We start from the raw sequence: 18,073 nt of genomic DNA on the forward strand, positions 1-18,073 counted from the left end.
AATATTTTATATAAGCATGTGTATGTGTATATACATATATACAAAGGACATGGAAGTATCTCAAGGGATTGGTGGAAGATTTTGGACACTCAAGACTGGAAAAACCAGGTCAGGTTTCCCTACAGCACCACCTTTAGTGTGACTCAGCTCTGTCACGTCTCAGGCACCACATTTCTCAGTTCCACACTTTGCACTCTTCACAGACAGCCCATTGCTTCGGCCTGGGGAGGAGTCGAAGTCTGGAGCTACTCATCCTACCCAGCTACTCATCCTACCCCATCCTACCCAGGGTTCGTGTCGGAATCACAGCTGCCAAACTCGTGCCTGTGCATAGGAGACCATTTTCATAAAAGGAGGAAGAGCTGGGAGCCAGACAGGCCCCTCTCTGCTCTGCAGTTCCAGGTAAGATGGCAAAAGAGAAGAGGTTTAGCCAACAAAGTCAATGTCCTAAAACCCAAGGGCAGATATTCCACAGCAAAGGAGCAGCATCTTTGCCCTTTACACACACTAGAAAAATTCGGTGGCAATTACAAAATTTTATGAAATCAAGATTTACAAAAACTGCTTTCTGCAAAAAAATTGATTTTGTCCCCAAGGACTCAAGTTAACTCTCCTGACTTTTAACCACAGGGGCTCTTACTTTAAAAAAAAAAAAAAATTATATTTAGGGAAAGTCTACCAGTACTCACAGTAATTGGAAACTACGGATGTTTTGATACATTGATATGGTGGAAGGGAGACCAATCCAATGTAGGCCAGCTAGGAGTTTCACAGAATAGTTAGTGATTTAAGGATCACTGCCCTTAAACCAGCTCACATAGTCTGTGTCATGGCACCAAGTAGGAAAAGATGCCCTTCCTCAAGATGCTTCATTTCTGTTGGGAAACTATCATCATGGGCTGCTTTTGTTAGAACAAGACACTTCACAATCCTACCAGGATTTCATGAAAATAAAATTACAAATATGTGATACCTATGATGTGACCTTGGGTGCTTGTGTCCTGCAGAAGCTGTATAGCCATGTGCAGTCACTCTGGGTGCCACTGTCTGTTGTGAGCAAGTGTCAAAGTCTCTTACAGTCTTTTTAAGCTTGACCTTACTTTCATGTCTCGCTAGTCGCAAACCTTCCCCCACTCCCCGCGCCAGTGGAGTGAGCATTCCAACTGTCATGGGTAATCATTATTATATTTACCTTGGATTGAAATAGAGAATCTGACTCTTGGACTGATGCTACAATTGCACTTTCCTTAACCATCATGATGGGGATAAGAACGTCCATGGGGCTGGGGTGTTACAAACACTAAGTGAGAGGACATATCAAAGCTCGGAGCACAACGCCGGCCAGATCATGAGGCCTCCCTTGACACTGGGGTTCCTCCTTCCCGACTCACAAATCTTCCATGGCTCACCAGACCAGTCAGGAGTCTCTGTTGAAAGGCCTAGGGTTGTTTTTGCTCATTGAAGTGCTTTCAGATACATAGTTGCTCGTTTCTGTGTGCAGGAAGAGAGAATGGTTTTTACCTGCCTTGCTTCTGTGAAGTCAGATCCAAATTACACCATCTATAGACACGGTGTGGGTTTCCTCTTCACAAATGATATTGCAAGAAGCAGTTTATGACTTCTATGTGTTAGAGAACCAATTTCTAAATGGCATGTGATGAAGCTTCAGAAATTCATTTCAGAGAGGGGGGTGGGGTTATGGACATTGGGGAGGGTGTATGCTATGGTGAGTGCTGTGAAGTGTGTAAACCTGGCGATTCACAGACCTGTACCTCTGGGGCTAATAATACATTATATGTTTATAAAAAAAAATTAAAAATTAAAAAATAAAAGAAATTCATTTCGAAGAACTTTTTATCCTTAAAAAATATTTGCTTGCTTGATTTATCTACTCTGATTGAGATTACGTATCTTGAGTTAATGGTCTTATGAGTTACCTTGAAATAAAATTAAAACATAAATTCAGAACAATATTTAAATATGGAGAATTGAAAATGCCATTCATAAAAATATACATTTTCTCCATCTAAATTATTCTACCTGTGCCTTTCATTGTCTCAGGTAGGGAAACTGTATGTTTAAGGTACTGTGGGAGGCTTCTTACTTATATCCTCCAACCATACCTGGGTCATCTCTACATAAAGGGATGAGGCCACTGGAGGACAAAATATGAGAGATCAGCGTGAATTGGAGGAAGAGAAATGAGTTGAGCAAGAGAAATATACAGACTGACAAATACCTTGGAAGAGGGCCTTCCTCTTGGGGTTCAGGATGAATAAAATCTTTGAGGCAGCAACAAATTACCTATGTTTGGAGAAAAAGGAGGATTTGAGCTGGAACAGAAGATTTCTGTAGGGAAGGGTTGGAAAACAGTGAAATCACCTACATCACCAGGCTGAGATATTTGGACTAGATCTTAAGACCATTAGGGGTTGCCAGATATTTTTAGCTAGTGAGGAAAAAGGTATTTTAGGAAAACTTTATCTGATAGGAAAGAAAAAAGACTATTTCAAAATAAAATAATTGCAATTAATCTTATTTTATTTGTTATAATACTAGTGCAGAAGAGGACCCTTATAACAAGCCTACTTAAAAAAAATTATTGAAGTCACCAATTACTTATTGATACTGGGAAGGGGTCAAATTAAAATCATTGCAATGATTTAACACCCATTTCTCCCTCCATGCTCTTAATTATTCAGGGTGGGTCCCAAATCTTTGTTTCATGACTTATGACTTATAGTTTTAACTTTTCACAATTTAAAATATTTAATTTCCATCTCAAACCATCTGTTTCGGGGTGCCTGAGTGGCTCAGTGGGTTAAGCCTCTGGCTTCAGCTCAGGTCATAATCCCAGGGCCCTAGGATCGAGCCTGGCGTCGGGCTCTCTGCTCAGCGGGGAACCTGCTTCCTCCTCTCTCTGCCTGCTACTCTGCCTACTTGTGATCTCTGTCAAATTAATTAATTAATTTTTTAAAACCACCTGTTTCTCTGTTTTTGATTTTTTTTTTTTTAGCATGTTTTTTGTTTGATCGTTTTACTGTGGTTCATGGTAAAGGAGGGTCCCAGGAATGGCCTGTGGTGGGACTCTTCCCCTTCATGATAACTGAGAGGGCAATCCTAGGGAAGGCAGGGCTATGTACTCCAGGAGGAAGAGACCCGCCCTGAGATCTCAGGGCTCTGCCCCTTCTGAGATACTGTGCTCCGAGAAGCTTCCTCCCCACTCCTAGAGGACATGGGAAGCTCATCACTCCCGGAGTTTAACCCAGCCCAAAACTTGGATCTGGAAGGTCTGAAACCTTCGTGGTACAAGTAGAAACCAGAAAAAAGACCCGTCATTCAAACATGGAAGCAATTTTAAATACCACAAAAGCTAGAGACCAGGATATATCTTTGAGGCAGAATATTCTGGAAAACCAAGAAAAGGTTATAGATATGAAAATGAATGCCAACTGAGAAAAGATCTTTCTGTGCAATTGCTCCAAACATCTAACTTGCTCCAAGTTAAATATAAAGGTAATAGTAAAGACCTGTTAAGTATGTTACCTGGATTATGTCACTCAGTCCTCACAATAAATCCCATGGCGCTATATGTCACTATCACTACTTCACAGATAAGAAAACTGAGACTAGATATCAATGATAATAATCACTCAAATTTAGGCGATTAATAATTCACAGAACTGGGGATCAAACCTGTCTGCCTCACACCAAAGTCATACCCTTGTCTGTCACTCTCAACCCTGCAGATTAAATTTTCTTCACAAAGAAAGCTCAGTCCATTAAGCATCTACTCTTGGTTTTGGCTCACGTCTCAGGGTCCTGAGATCAAGCCTGGCGTGGGGCTCTACTCCCAGCCAGAAATCCGCTTGGGATTCTCTCTGCTCCTCCTCACTGTGCTCGCCTGTGCACACAGGCACTCTCTCCCTGTCTCTCCAAAATAAATCCTTTAAAAAACTATTTTTTTCTTCATAGACGTTTCTTAAAGAATTTATTTAGGGTCCCCTGGGTGGCTCAGTCAGGTAAGCATCTGCCTTCGGCTCAGGTCATGATCACAGCTTCCTGGGATTGAGACCCACATTGGGCTCCCTTCTCAGTGGAGAGCCTGCTTCTCCCTTTCTATCTTCGGCTTGTGTGGTCTCTCTCACTCTCTCTCTGTCAAATAAATAAATAAAATCTTTTAAAAAAAATTTATTTAGACTTCACTGTCCCTTCAACCCATTACTTGTTTTTGGAAGCATGTTTCTGTTTAGCTGTGAAGATACAGAAGACCAAAAAAAAAAAAAAAAAAAAAAAGAAAAAAAAAAGAAAAGAAGAAGAAAAAACCAAACCCACCTGCTTTTCTAAGAAACTTGGAGAGACCCTGGTTGCATTTTGTGCCAGCCGAGGGCCATGTGACAAAATGAATCACAGAGCCAGGGAGAACTCTAATCCTCCAAGTTTTGTAATAAGCCCTTCACGAAGGGACTTGAGAGCAATCTAGCAGGCAGCCGAGCCTGGAAAGGAGAATAAAAGTAGGAGAGAAGTGATGCGTGGAGACCTTGTGTTGACCAAAGTGGATGGGATAATTATAACCCATGTAAAAGCTGAAATGTCTTGTAGTCCCTGTCCTAAAGAAGTAGTATTAAACTAACCATAAGTTCAGAAGCTGAGCAATTAACATTCTTCTTTAAAAGAAATGCCCATGACTCAGTGGTAGGTAGGACAAAGGAGGCAAGAAGTTTTGCACAACAAAACTTTGAAAAATCCTCTCTTCCATCTCTAATAGCCATTTTATATTAAAACAAAAAAAAATGGTAGTCGGTCCCCAAAACTTTCTCTGTCATTGTCAGGTGTCCTTTGTGGATCTTATCTCTCCCTGTCACTGTCTCTTTCCTTCAGTTTCTACTCTGTGTCCTTTCCCATGGGTAAAAATTCTTCCTAGAACATATCCCTGTAACTTCTTCATTTTCTGTTAACTCAAATCCTATACTGTAAAATCCCAGGAACGAAGCTGGAATGGTTCGAATTCCCTTTAGCAGGTATGAGTGGAAAGCTATGACTCATATGCCAACATGACCTGATGAAATCTGGGTTACTCAGTTCTGTGTATCATCTGAAGATCTCCTTCTGCCTCCATTTCTCTGTCAAGAAGTCCCAACCAATGTATGGTGACTATGGTTAATAATACTGTGTTGCATATTTGAAAGTTGCTAAGAGAGTAAATCTTTTTTTTAAAGATTTTATTTATGTATGTATTTATTTGACAGAGACACAGTGAGAGAGGGAACACAAGCAGGGGGAGTGGGAGAGGGAGAAGCAGGCTTCCCTCAAAGTAGGGAGCCCGACGTGGGGTTTGATCTCAGGACATGATCAAATGTCCGGAGATCAGGTTTGTTCTCAGGACATTACATGAGCCAAAGGCAGACATGTAATGACTGAGCCACCCAGGCATGCCCAAGAGAGTAAATTTTAAAAGTTCTCATCACTAGAAAAAAAATTTTTGTAAGTATATGGTGACAGATGTTAACTAGACTTACTGTGATGATCATTTCACGATACAGTTGACCCTTGAACTATGCGGCTGTTAGGCACACTGACACCACACCCCCCACTCAAAAATCCACATTTAGACTTCCTGGGAAGATGAAAGAGTAGGAAAATCTTGAGCTCACCTTATCCCATGCATACAACTAGATAACACCCAGAACAATGTGAGTAACCTAGAACTCGGCCTGAAGACTGGCAGACCAAATTCTCCACAGCTAGTTGTGCAGAAGAGGCCACAACAAAGAGGATAGGAAAGGCAGACACATGGTCAGGAGTTAAACAGACCAGTGTGGGACTGTCTCCAGGAGGGAGGGACACTTCAGGTGCGGAAAGAAGAGTGAAACAGACCCAAGCACCAAGAATCCCACACTTGGAGAACACAAATCTCCATAACATTAGCCTTTGAAAACCAGAGGGGCCTAATTTCACAAGTTCTTTCAATCTGGGGGCTTAACATCTGGAACTTAAAAATCGCAGGCTCAGCTCTGAGACAGCCAGGAGGGTGACAGGAAACCAAATCCCTGCATAACCAACAGCCCCACAGAGACACACATCAAAGCAGGAGTTTAAAAAACACCTGGGGTATATGTGAAGGAGATTTACTTATAGATCTCGGAACATGTGCTGGAGGGACAAGGATCTTTAGGAGACTTCTCCAGGAAGAAAAGAGCTGGCTGGCTCCATTTCCCTACCCTGCCTCCCAGCCTAGATACATGGACACCTGTGGGAACCAGGGCAGCACCAACTTGCTCTATTTAGCTTGCTGACAGTGTGCTCTGCCCCCACATTCCCCTGCAGACATGCCCCCTCCAGCCAGGCCAGAACCTCTCCAAAGTATCTCCTGCCCCAGGGAAAGGAGATAACCACACACACCAGTCCGATGGTGGCCCTAGCTGTGGGCTGGAGGCGGACATCTGATCTGACTGGAGGCCCCACCCACCAACAGAAGCTTCTCAGGGGACAAAACAGGGAAAGTGCCCTGCAGGACCATGCCACTGCAGCCCTGGCAAACATTTGGTCTGACTCAACTCAAACCAGACTGGAACAAATCCTTCCCACAACAGGCAAGGAGACCAACTGCAAACAACTAGAGTGAAGGCAAACGTGACTCAGCCACAACAACAGGTTGCATACAACACACATAGGAGACACCCCTGAAACTCCAGGTTCTGAAGAACAGGGGTCATTGCCCTCCAGAGCACTACAGGATCTCTTCTTCATAAGGCCACCACTTTCAAGAGCAGGAGACATGGTTGACCTTCCTAACACTTAGAAACAGACAGAGACAAAATGAGAAGACAGAGGAATATGTCCCAAATGAAAGACCAGGACAAAAATCATAGCAAGAGAGTTAAATGAAATGGGGATAAGCAGTAGGCCTGATAGAGAATTTAAAGTAATGATCATAAAGATACTCCCTGAACTTGAGAAAAGAGTAGAGACCTCAGTAAGATCCTCAGCAAAGTTACACAACACATAAAAAAAAGAACCAATCAGAGAGGAAGAACTCAATAACTGAAACTAAAATTACACTAGAGGGGGTAAATAATAAGACTAGAGGAAGCAAAATGGGTCTGTGACCTGGAGGACAAAGTAATGGGAAAGCGATCAAGCCAAACAGAAGACAGGGAGGAAAATATAATAATCAAAAATGAAAATAGACTTAGGGAATTCATCAAGCATAATGTTTCACATTATAGAGATCCCAGAAGAAGAAGAAAGATAAAAGGGGGCAGAATATTTATTTGAGGAAATAACAGCTGAAAACTCCCTGAACCTGGGAAAAGAAACAGAAATCCAGATCTAGGAGGCACAGAGAGCTCCCAACAAAATCAACCAAAAGAAGCCCAAACCAAGATACATAGTAATCAAAATGGCAAAAAGTACTGATAAAGAGAGAATTAAAAGCAGAAAGAGTAAGCAATAACACACAAGGGAAACCCCACAAGGCTCCCAGATGATTTTGCAGCAAAAACTTTGTAGACCAGAAGGAAGTGACTTGATATATTCAAAGTGCTGAAAAACAAAAACAAAAACACCTGCAAACCTGGATATTCTATCCTGCAAAGTTCTCATTCAGAATAGAAGGAGACATAAAGAATTTCCCAGACAAACAAAAGTTAAAGGGATCCATGACCACTAAGCCAGCCCTACAAGAAATGTTAAGTTGGATTCTTTGAGTGGAAAGGAAAAACCCTTTCCTCTCTAAGAAAAGTAAGTATCACTTACTAAGAAAAGTAAGAAGCACAAAAGCAGTAAAATTAAGTGTACCTACAAAAATCAGTCAAGGGATTCACAAAATAAAAAAGATGTAAAATATAATACCATATACCTAAAACATGGGGAGAGGAATAAAGAATGGGTTCAAACTGAAGCAACTATTAATTTAATATAAACTGCTGTATGTATAAGATGCTATATGCAAACCTGATGGTAACAGAGGAGAGCAAGAGAAGAAAGGAACAAAGAAGAACTACAAAAACAACCATAAAATAATATGGCAATAAGTACATATTTATCTTTAATTATTCTGAATGTAAATGGACTAAATGCTCCAATCAAAATACACAGGGTCAGGGCACCCAGGTGGCTCAGTAGGTTAAGCATCCAAGTCTTAATTTCAGCTCAGGTCATGATCTCAGGGTTATGAGATCAAGCCCTGCGTCAGACTCCGTGCTGGGCATGGAACCTGCTTAAGATTCATTCTCTCTCTCTCTCTCTGTGTCTCCTCTGGGGGGGGGGACACAGAGTGATGGGCTGGATAAAAAATATAAGACCTATCTGTATGCTGCCTACAAGGGACTCATTTTAAATCTAAAGACACATACAGACTGAAAGTGAAGGGATGGAGGGGTTCCTGGGTGGCTTAGTCAGTTAAATGTCTGCCTTTGGCTCAGGTCATGATTCCAGGGACCAGGGATTGAACCCTGCATTGGGCTCCCTGCTCAGCAGGGAGTCTGCTTCTCCCTCTCCCTGTGTCCCTCCTCCCACTGGTGCATGCACGTGCTCTCTCTCTCTCTCTCACTTACTCTCTCTCTCTAATAAATAAATAAAAATCTAAAAAAAAATGAAGGAATGGAGAAGCACTTGTCATGTAAATAGGAGTGAAAAGAAAGCTGGAGTAGCAATATTATATCAGACAAAACACATTTTTTAAACAAAGACTAATAGGAGACCAAGGATAGTACCTAATGATAAAGGGAACAATCCAACAAGGAAGATAAAACAATTTTAAATATTTGTGTGCCCAACATGGGGCACCCAAATACATAAAACAGTTAATAACAAACATAAAGGTAGGAATCAATAGCAATACAATAACAGTAGGGAACTTGAACACCCCACTTACATCAATGGATAGATTATCCAAACAGAAGATCAATAAGGAAAAGTTGGCTTTGAATGACTTATTGGACCAGATGGCTCTAACAGATATATTCAGAACATTCCATCCCCAAAAAGCAGAATACACATTCTTTTCATGTGCCCATGGAACATTCCCCAGAATGGACTCAATCGTAAAAAAGAATGAAATCTTCCCATTGGCAACAACACGGATGGATCTAGAGAGTATAAAGGGAAATAAGTCCATCAGAGAAAGACAAGTACAGTATCATTTCACTCATATGTGGTGTTTAAGAAATAAAACAAATGAACAAAAAAAAAAAAAAAAAAGGAGACAAACCAAAAAACAGACTCTTAACTATAGAGAACATACTGATGGCTACCAGAAGGGAGGGGAGTTGCAGTGGGATGGGTGAGATAGGGGATGGGGATTAAGAGTGCACTTATTGGGGCACCTGGGTGGCTCAGTGGGTTAAAGCCTCTGCTTTCAGCTCAGGTCATGATCCCAGGGTCCTGGGATCGAGCCCCACGTCGGGCTCTCTGCTCAGCAGAGAACCTGCTTCCTCCTCTCTCTCTCTCTCTCTCTCTCTCTCTCTGCCTGCTTCTCTGCCTACTTGAGACTTCTGTCTGTCAAATAAATAAATAAAATCTTTAAAAAAAAAAAAGAGTGCACTTACTGTGATGAGCACTGAGTGCTGTGTAGAATTGTTGAATCACTATCTTTTGCCCCCAGGAATAGTAAAATCCTGTAGAGTAACTATACTGGAATTATTATTTTTTTTTAATCTTCATATAGCTATTGACTTCCCTGAAACTTTATTAATAGTCTACTGTTGACCAGAAGACTGATGGATAACACAAATAGTTATTAACACATATTCTGTATGTTATACATATTATATCCTGTTTTACCAAGAAAGTAAACTAGAGAAAAGAAAGTGTTATTAATAAAATCATAAGGAAGAGAAAATACATTTATAGTACTATACTGTATTTATAAAAAAAAAATCCATGTATAAGTGGACCCACACATTTCAAACCTATGTTACTCAAAGGTCAACTGTATATAGACATAAAATCACTACATTGAACACCAGAAGCTAATATAATGTTATATGTTAATTTTGCCTCAAATAAATCTTAACTCCCAGACAAAACTAGTTTTTGTCTTCCCCAAATACAAGTTCCAACCTTGAGAAGAACTGATGTTTTAAGAATTGTGAAATGGGGGCACCGGGGTGGCTCAGTCATTAAGCATCTGCTTTGGGCCTAGCTCATGATCCCAGGGTCCTGGGATCGAGTCCTGTGTTGGGCTCCCTGCTCAGCGGGGAGCCTGTTTCTCCATCTGCCTGCTGCTGCCCCTGCTTGTGCACTCTCTCTCTCTCTTTCTCACTATCAAATAAATAAAATCTTAAAAAGAGAGAGAGAGAGAGAATTGTGAAATGAGGGGCACCAGGTGGCTCAGTTGGTTAAGCATCAAACTCTTGCATTCTGCTCAGGTCATGATCTCAGGATTGTGGAATTGAGCCCCACATTGGGCTCCCCACTCAGCAGGGAGTCTGCTTATCTCTTTCTTCCTCTGCCCCTCCCCATGCTCACACATGCTCTCTATCTCTTTCTAAAATAAATAAGTAAATCTTCAAAAGAAAGAAAGAGAGAGAGAGAGAGAAAGGAATTATGAAATGACCAGGAGACAAGGGATGAAGAAATTTCATCTCCAGCCCAGGAGCTACATCAACCAGGGCTTGAGGACTTGGCTGCTGGATGGCTGGGGGCACTTTACCCCATCTCTCTAAGCCCTGCTGTCCTCATTTGCAAACTGGGATCTAGAGGTTCACGAAACAGATATTCACTGAATATCTCCTATATGCCATGTACATGTTGGGTTCAGGAGACAGACCATGAACCAAACAGAAAAAGAAATCTTGCCCTTGTAAGCATACATTCTGGTGGGATGATAACAGCCATATCTCCCTCTTAGGTTGTTTGAGAATTAAACAATAATAATGAACACATTTATGATGACTCTGTGCCAGGAAGAATTGTTAAGTACTTGGCACATTGTTTTAATTAAGGTTTCTTTGCTTTTTCTGTGCTGGAGTTCACTTGGGCAATCCAGTAGCGCCAACCAACTCCTTCTCAAAACAGCGTTTTTAAATGAATAAGAAAGTACACATGGGATAACCAGGGAAACAAAGTATGTGGAGACACAAAAGTTATATGGTAATAAAGTGCTTCTTTTTTAACATATTAAATGATGAGCTCTAGTGACAGGTTTAACAATACTGTAACTTTGAAAAACCAATGAGCTTAGATGTAATTAATACCCCTATTCAAGTTCACAGGCATCTGTAATGTCAATCCACTGGTTTGTAGACCCCAGGGTTAATTTAATCCTTGTTATAACTCTACAAAGTAGGTATTGTTATTATTATTCCATTTTTTTTTTAACGGATGAAGAAAATGATGTACCGGGAGGTTAAATGTCTTGCCAGTGGATATTAAGTTATGGGGCTGAGATCTGAGCCCATATTCTGGCTCCAAAGCCTGTGTTCTTACCACTACCCAGTGCATGGCTTAGCTCAGGGCTTGCCTCATGGTCAAGGTCAATAATATTAGCTGGTAGTTGGAAGCAGTAATTGCAATAAGTAGAAGCATTAGGAGGAGAGTATATCTAGGGGACAAAGAATAGATTGTACCAGCATTAAGAAAATCTTTAAAGGGAAAAATCTGGTAGGAAGCCATGAAATCTACTGTGTAGGATTCCGCGTATCCTGTTCTTCCAAGACCCATACAAATTTCATTTCTTTCTCTGCGTGATTACCCAATCCGGGACCCAATAGCTAAGACTTTGGAGGATGTGATAACATAGGGAAATGTTCTTGAGTCTACAACCATTTCTTCCTTTTAGTTGTATATCCCCCCTATCAGTTATTGGGTCTTTGCTACACTTCCAGTAGGCACTCTCCCCAAAAGACCCCGCGGACGTAAATCGGTGCTGCGGAATAAAAAGAACACTGTCGGTCTTTCAGAGGAGGGCTGCCCAGAATGAATGCAGCCGCAATTCTTCTCTGCTGACGTTTGCAAACGTGCAAAGTCAGAGGTCTGGATCCAATGTGGGTCCTTTGGGCACTATATAAATATTAATTAGCTGAAAGGTGTTGATAAGGTAAAGAAACTTACACTTCTCCAAATGGCGTCAGCCAACACTTCAGTTTCAGTGTTTTCAAGAAAAAGACCAACAATAGAGCCCAGATCCTTAGAAAGGCTTTCCTCCCGGGCTCGGTGACAGCCATCCCAGCTCTCTGTGACAGCGAGTCACCACCCACCCCCCGGCCCAGCCCCCAAAGGGGAATGGAGCAGAGTAAGATGATTCATCCCTTCTCCCAACTCTGCCTTGTAAAAGCATTTTTCTAATTGCCGGTCCACGGCCCATTTTTACTGTAACCGGCGCTCAGTTCCTTAACATTCCTCGGGCATGCTGTTCCCAAGAGCAAAGCAGAAAAGTGGCAGGAGGCGTCCTCGTCGCACCCCTGTAAATGCCACCTGATTCACCAGAGGGTTGGAGAACTCCAGCTCCCATGCTCTGTCTGTGCTGACATTCTGTTCGAGCCCAGAGGAAAGAAAAAGCATCAACACTCCGTTGCAAGAGATGGGTGCAGGGCTAGTGGTCACGAAGCCCAGAGCTCAGCCAGGGGGACCAAGGGTCTGGGGAGGACGTGGTGAGGTCACAGATGCCGGAGAGTCTCTGCACACATTCCTCCCCGGGCCACCGGCCTTGACTTGGGAAAACAGCCCATGTGACCCGCTGCACTGAAAAATACCACCGTGAACCTTCACAGATGGCTCCAGGCCGGGGGTAAAAATAGCTCCTCATACAGCACAGCCCAAACTGGGAGTCTGGGAGGCTTTGATTTCAGCTGGCCAAAAAGGTAAAAAATGTTTTCACTGAGCCATGAGAGGCTGCCTTATTTCAAATTCATTCAACTGTCCTCAGCAAAAGAATGAAAAATATTTGCAGATAGGGGGGGGAAAGTATTTGTCTTTTTTTTTTTTTCTTAAGATTTTTAAAATGTATTTGATAGAAAGAGACACAGCAAGAGAGAGAGGGAACACAAGCGGGGGGAATGGGAAAGGGAGAAGCAGGCTTCCAACTGAGCAGAGAACCAGATGCGGGGCTCGATCTCAGGACCTTGAGATCATGACCTAAGCCAAAGGCAGATGCTTAACCCACTGAGACTACCAGGTACTCCGGTATCTGTCTGTCTTATTTGACCATAGTGAGAAAACAGACAGACCAGCCTAGAAAGTCTTCAGTGCATGGACTCTTGGGAAGAGCCGAATAAAGAGAAAAATGAAAACCTGTGTTTTGTGTTCATTTTCAAAGACTTGGCTTTACAGAGTTAGTGGAGTCCTAATTGGTTTAATTACTTATTTTCAGCAAGTTGTTTCATCCATGTCCCCATTGTTCCACTGAGGTTTCTATTTTTACCCTTTGGGGGTGAATCACACTCTGACCACTTACAGACATGATTAGAACATGATTTTTCAAGTCAGAACCCAAGTGAAAGTTTGATTCCCAAACCAGAGCCTTGAGGCTCAGCACACTGGCAACCATTGTGCCCTGACATTATGTCGGCCTGTGTGCCCCAATTGTACCACAGAGTAGAGGTGATTGGAAGGGTTCCATGGACAAAAAATAGCTCAGATAATAACTCCTTACAAGATAAGAGGAAATAAATGGCATTTGACTTGGTGTTCCCTCAGTCCCCTGACCTGGTGAACAAGAAAATGCTTTTGTATCTTTCAGTTGTTGAAATTGATGCAATCAGTTTGCATCCAATCAGCAAAAGAAGTGTTTGTCTTCACGGACAGTGTTGTTCTGTCCTGAGAACCATGAATGCTTTTTCTTATTCAACTCAAAATTTCTAGTGCCTCATTAATATAATAGAGTCTTGATGCCTGGTTGATAAAAATTTCAGCTCTGTTGGATTTTCTTCTGAATTTTTTAATAAAAGGTAAAATTAAATCTGATTAGAACTTTCACCCACATGCAATATAAATAGGGTCAGTGTTCAAATTCACATCTTAAAATGTGTAGAGTAATTGTTCTTTTGGGTCCGACTTGCAGTTTTTAAAATTTGACTCCCTTGATATTGAACATAAATCCAAGTGTTGCCTTTTTCTCAGTGGGGCAGAATTTTAAATGACCTGGATTGAAGTGTATAAGTTTATAACAGCCCTGGTAGAATTCTTAGTTTTTTTCTGAGTGTCAGGAGCTTGTTCATAGTCAGTTCAGAGAAAAGAAATCTTGAGACTTTTCCTTAACCAGAGAGTGCTGTTTTGATTAAGAGTTGATTTCCATTCCAAATAGAGAAACTCATATTTTTTATCTTACTTGTCTATCTAACAGAAAAAGGTTTATATACTTTTCTCCTCCACTGGATGGATTTCCATGATTATAAATATAACTACGCATGTTTTCTTAGGATACCTTGCTCTTATCTTTTTAGCATTTACATTTTCTATATAGCTGGAATGGATTTTGGTAGGAAGTAGAAGTCTAGCTTTCTTTGATGGCTTTCCATTTGTCCAAATACAATATGGCACTGGTTTGAAATAGTTGTATTATATACTAAATTTACATATATATATATATGTATATATATATATACAGGCATCTCTTCTTCTCCATTATGGCTATTCTAGTTTTCACAGCTTTAGCCAATATATATTTTATATTTCCACATTGTTTTAGCCACTATAGTACATCACAATACATTTTATATTCATTATGCTACTATTAAAATGTATTATAAAGATACTGTTCATCTTTGCCATTCTTTTCCAAAATGGCTTTGGCTACTCCCTGAAACTCTTAATAATTTGTAGTTTCAAGTTTTCTTGCCTGCTCCCTCTCCTCTAATTAATTGGGATATCTTTTGATTTATTGATTAATTTAGATACTAGGAATACTCCAAAATGCTGCTTGTTCTAAAGCATACAAATCTTCAATATTCCTTGAATACTTCCTCATGATGTCTTCAGTTTGTTGTGTGACCCTCCTAGGATATTTTTTTGTTTTTTTTTTTAATTAGTTTAGTAAAGTACTGGTTTTTCCATATTACTTTAAAGACCAACTGCTTTAACGTATTTTTTACTATTTCTAAAAGTTTTTCAGCTGGATTTTCCTTAATAATGCAAAACTAAGTTATATTTGTAAAAAAAAAAAAGAAACATCAAAATATAGTTTATCAAGCTGTAGAGTCTGAAATGATGAGGTTTTGCTATAACAGAATATGGACATTTCTATACATCTTATTAAATTTAATAGCTTTACAGATTTTAACCTTGTCCAACAGGAACAAAATAAGTATCAGGTTTAGAGTGTATTCCCAGCTGACTAGCCAAAATTCTCTGATTATATCCACTTCCCTTCTCCCTTCTCTTTATTTTGGGTTGTCACTTTATGCAGTGAAAAGAGCAGTACTTCCTCTTTTCTGCCTAATTTTGGTGATATATGATAAATGAAACAATGAAACAAGGTACTAATAGCTTCCCAATAGACACTACACAGCATCCACCTAGCATACCTGACAGGACTCACCAATCAGAACAATGCCCACAGAATTTTAGTGTTGGTTAAGAATGGAGTAGTTTGGGGTGCCTGGGTGGCTCAGTGGGTTAAGCCTCTGCCTTTAGCTCAGGTCATGATCCCGGGGTCCTGGGATTGAGCCCCGCATCTGGCTCTCTGCTCAGCAGGGAATCTGCTTCCCCTCCACCCCCCGCCTGCCTCTCTGCCTACTTGTGATCTCTGTCAAATAAATAAGTAAAATCTTAAAAAAAAAGAAAAAAGAGAGAGAGTGGAGTAGTTTGTTTCATACTATCTTCACTTTTGATAACAATTAGTTGAAATCATTTTTAAAAATGATCTGAAGGCACTGGCAAATGACTGAAAGCAGGCAGGAAAGTGGAGGAAAGCTTCACACAATGTGAGGCAGCTGGAACTCAAGAAGAAAGCCACAGTCTTCTTGGATGGAGGTGTGCAAGATGGATTATGGGGCTGCTCATATGGTTGAATGTTGAGGGTTGGAATCCTGGAACAGAGGGAACCACAGAGGAGGAAGCCCTAAATCAGAATATAAACTCCTCTCCACCTCTCTGCTAATGGAAACTGTGCCTACATTGGGCAGGCTTCAAGAAGCCTACAGAAAGCAAAAGGTAGAAGGTCAAAAGAGCTAAGCAGAGACTCCAGCTGTGGCCCACTGTAGAGCAAACAATGTTTAGAAATTTTTTTTTTAAGATTTTGTTTATTTATTTAACAGAGAGAGATCACAGTAGACAGAGAGGCAGGTGGAGAGAGAGAGAGAGAGGGAAGCAGGCTCCCTACTGAGCAGAGAGCCTGATGCAGGACTTGATCCCAGGACCCTGAGATCATGACCTGAGTTGAAGGCAGCGGCTTAACCCACTGAGCCACCCAGGCACCCCAATGTTTAGAATTTTAAAACCTACCAAGTTAGAGGAGCTTGGTAAACATCTCAGAGTTATTCCAAAACCAGTGGGGGGGGGGGCTTGACTTACATGTAAACATGATGTCCCAGGACTGAGGGGTTGACCCTCAGAGTAAGGACAAAGCCCAAGTAGACCTGGCCTAAATACACATTAAGCCAAGCCTCCACTAGTTAAAGGAGATCAGTCAGGAATTTAGCTGCCTACCAGAACAAACAAATCAATACTCTTCAAGGAATATAATGGATTCCAAAGTGTAGACAATGTATCATGTACAATGTCTTTATAAGATTTAAAAATTACTATATATTTGAAGAAGCCGAGAGGTATAACCCAGAGTTAAGAGAAAAATCACAAAGATCATATTCTGAATGACCAAGATGTTGGAATGAACAAAGTTTAAGGCAGCTGTTATAAATATGTTCCAAGAAATAAGAGGGAAAGATGGTCATAATGGGTAAACAGGGAATCCCAGCAGAGAAATGGAAACTACATGTATTTTTAAACAACTGATTAGAAACTATATTTTATAAATATAAAAAAGAAGGAAGAGGAGGAGGAAATCCTAAAGCTGGCAAGTATGTGAAAGAAAATAAGTAATGAAAGAACTTTTCAGCTGGGCTTCACAGCAGATGAGGAGGCAGAAGAAAGGGTCTATGAATTTGGACACAAATTAATGGAAATTATCCAATCTGACCAAAAAAATCAAAGAAGAAATATCTGAAGAAAGACAAAAAAGACCTAAGAAAGTTAAGGGAAAAGTTATAGCTGGATAGTTTTTGAGGACTTCATCCAAATGGAGGGTTTCATCAATTCAGTTGGCAAACTGTCTCTCATGTCTCTCAAACATTCTCAAAGAGCTCTCTTCACACTACTTCCAGAAGACCTCACTTCCTGGATGAATAATTCAGGCCATGTCTCCACTTCCTTCCAACCCTGTGAATGACCCAATGGAAACTATCCTCAGTGAAGAGAAAAGGACCCGAGAAGCATATACATTTCCAGAGATGGCTTCCTGGTTTTATGAATGAAACTATCCCTCTACTTCCCCAATAAGGTAGGGCACTCTATAAAAAGTTGTTGAATGAAAGGTGTCTGGGTGGTTCAGTCAGTTAGGCATCTGGCTCCCAATCTCAGCTCTGGTCTTGATCTCAGGGTTTTGAGTTCAAGCCCTGCATTGGGCTCCTTGCTGGGCGTGGAGCCTATTTAAAAAAAAAAAAAAAAAAAAAAAGGTTGTTGAATGAATGATGGCATTGTCTGAAGGGGGGAATAAAAAACATGACAAATTGAGAGCACTACTGAGAAAGTGGCTCATTTTATTGACGACTGATTCATAGAAAATGGAGGTTTCAAAGAGTTCAAAGAATCATTGAAATAAGGCAGTAAAGGAACTGGGGGTGGAGGGAGGCTCTGCTCAAAGAGAGAGCAGAAGATTTGAGAAACAATACACTAACAGAGGACTTACAAGGCGTGGGGCTTGTCTAACCAGTTCCGGTTCTTTTCAATGAACATAGCACATCCATGCAGACTCCAGTACAGGAGCTTGTAAAACCAGCTAGCAAGCAACGCTTCTTCATCTCCAAAGCTACACTCTTGATTTCCTCCCCAAACCTGCTCCACCCCCATCTTAGCAAATGGTATCTCCAACTGCCTAGTCATGTCCTATCAGAAACCTGCACATATGTAACCT

General features: G+C 41.0%; 1 long non-coding RNA gene across 1 annotated transcript; it reads right to left on the reverse strand.

Moving 5' to 3' along the window:
- Position 1: 1 nt before the first annotated feature.
- Positions 2-4,688, reverse strand: LOC101676413. The gene is made up of 3 exons (XR_001177340.2): positions 4,336-4,688; positions 2,240-2,304; positions 2-1,491 (listed from the first exon to the last, which is right to left on the reverse strand). It is a non-coding gene; the product is annotated as an uncharacterized LOC101676413 (long non-coding RNA).
- Between the last annotated feature and the right edge of the window lie 13,385 nt (positions 4,689-18,073).

This window comes from Mustela putorius, unplaced genomic scaffold (genome assembly GCF_011764305.1).
Source record: "Mustela putorius furo isolate JIRA1106 unplaced genomic scaffold, ASM1176430v1.1 tig00001130_pilon_pilon_pilon, whole genome shotgun sequence".
In the NCBI taxonomy this organism is placed as follows: domain Eukaryota; kingdom Metazoa; phylum Chordata; class Mammalia; order Carnivora; family Mustelidae; genus Mustela; species Mustela putorius.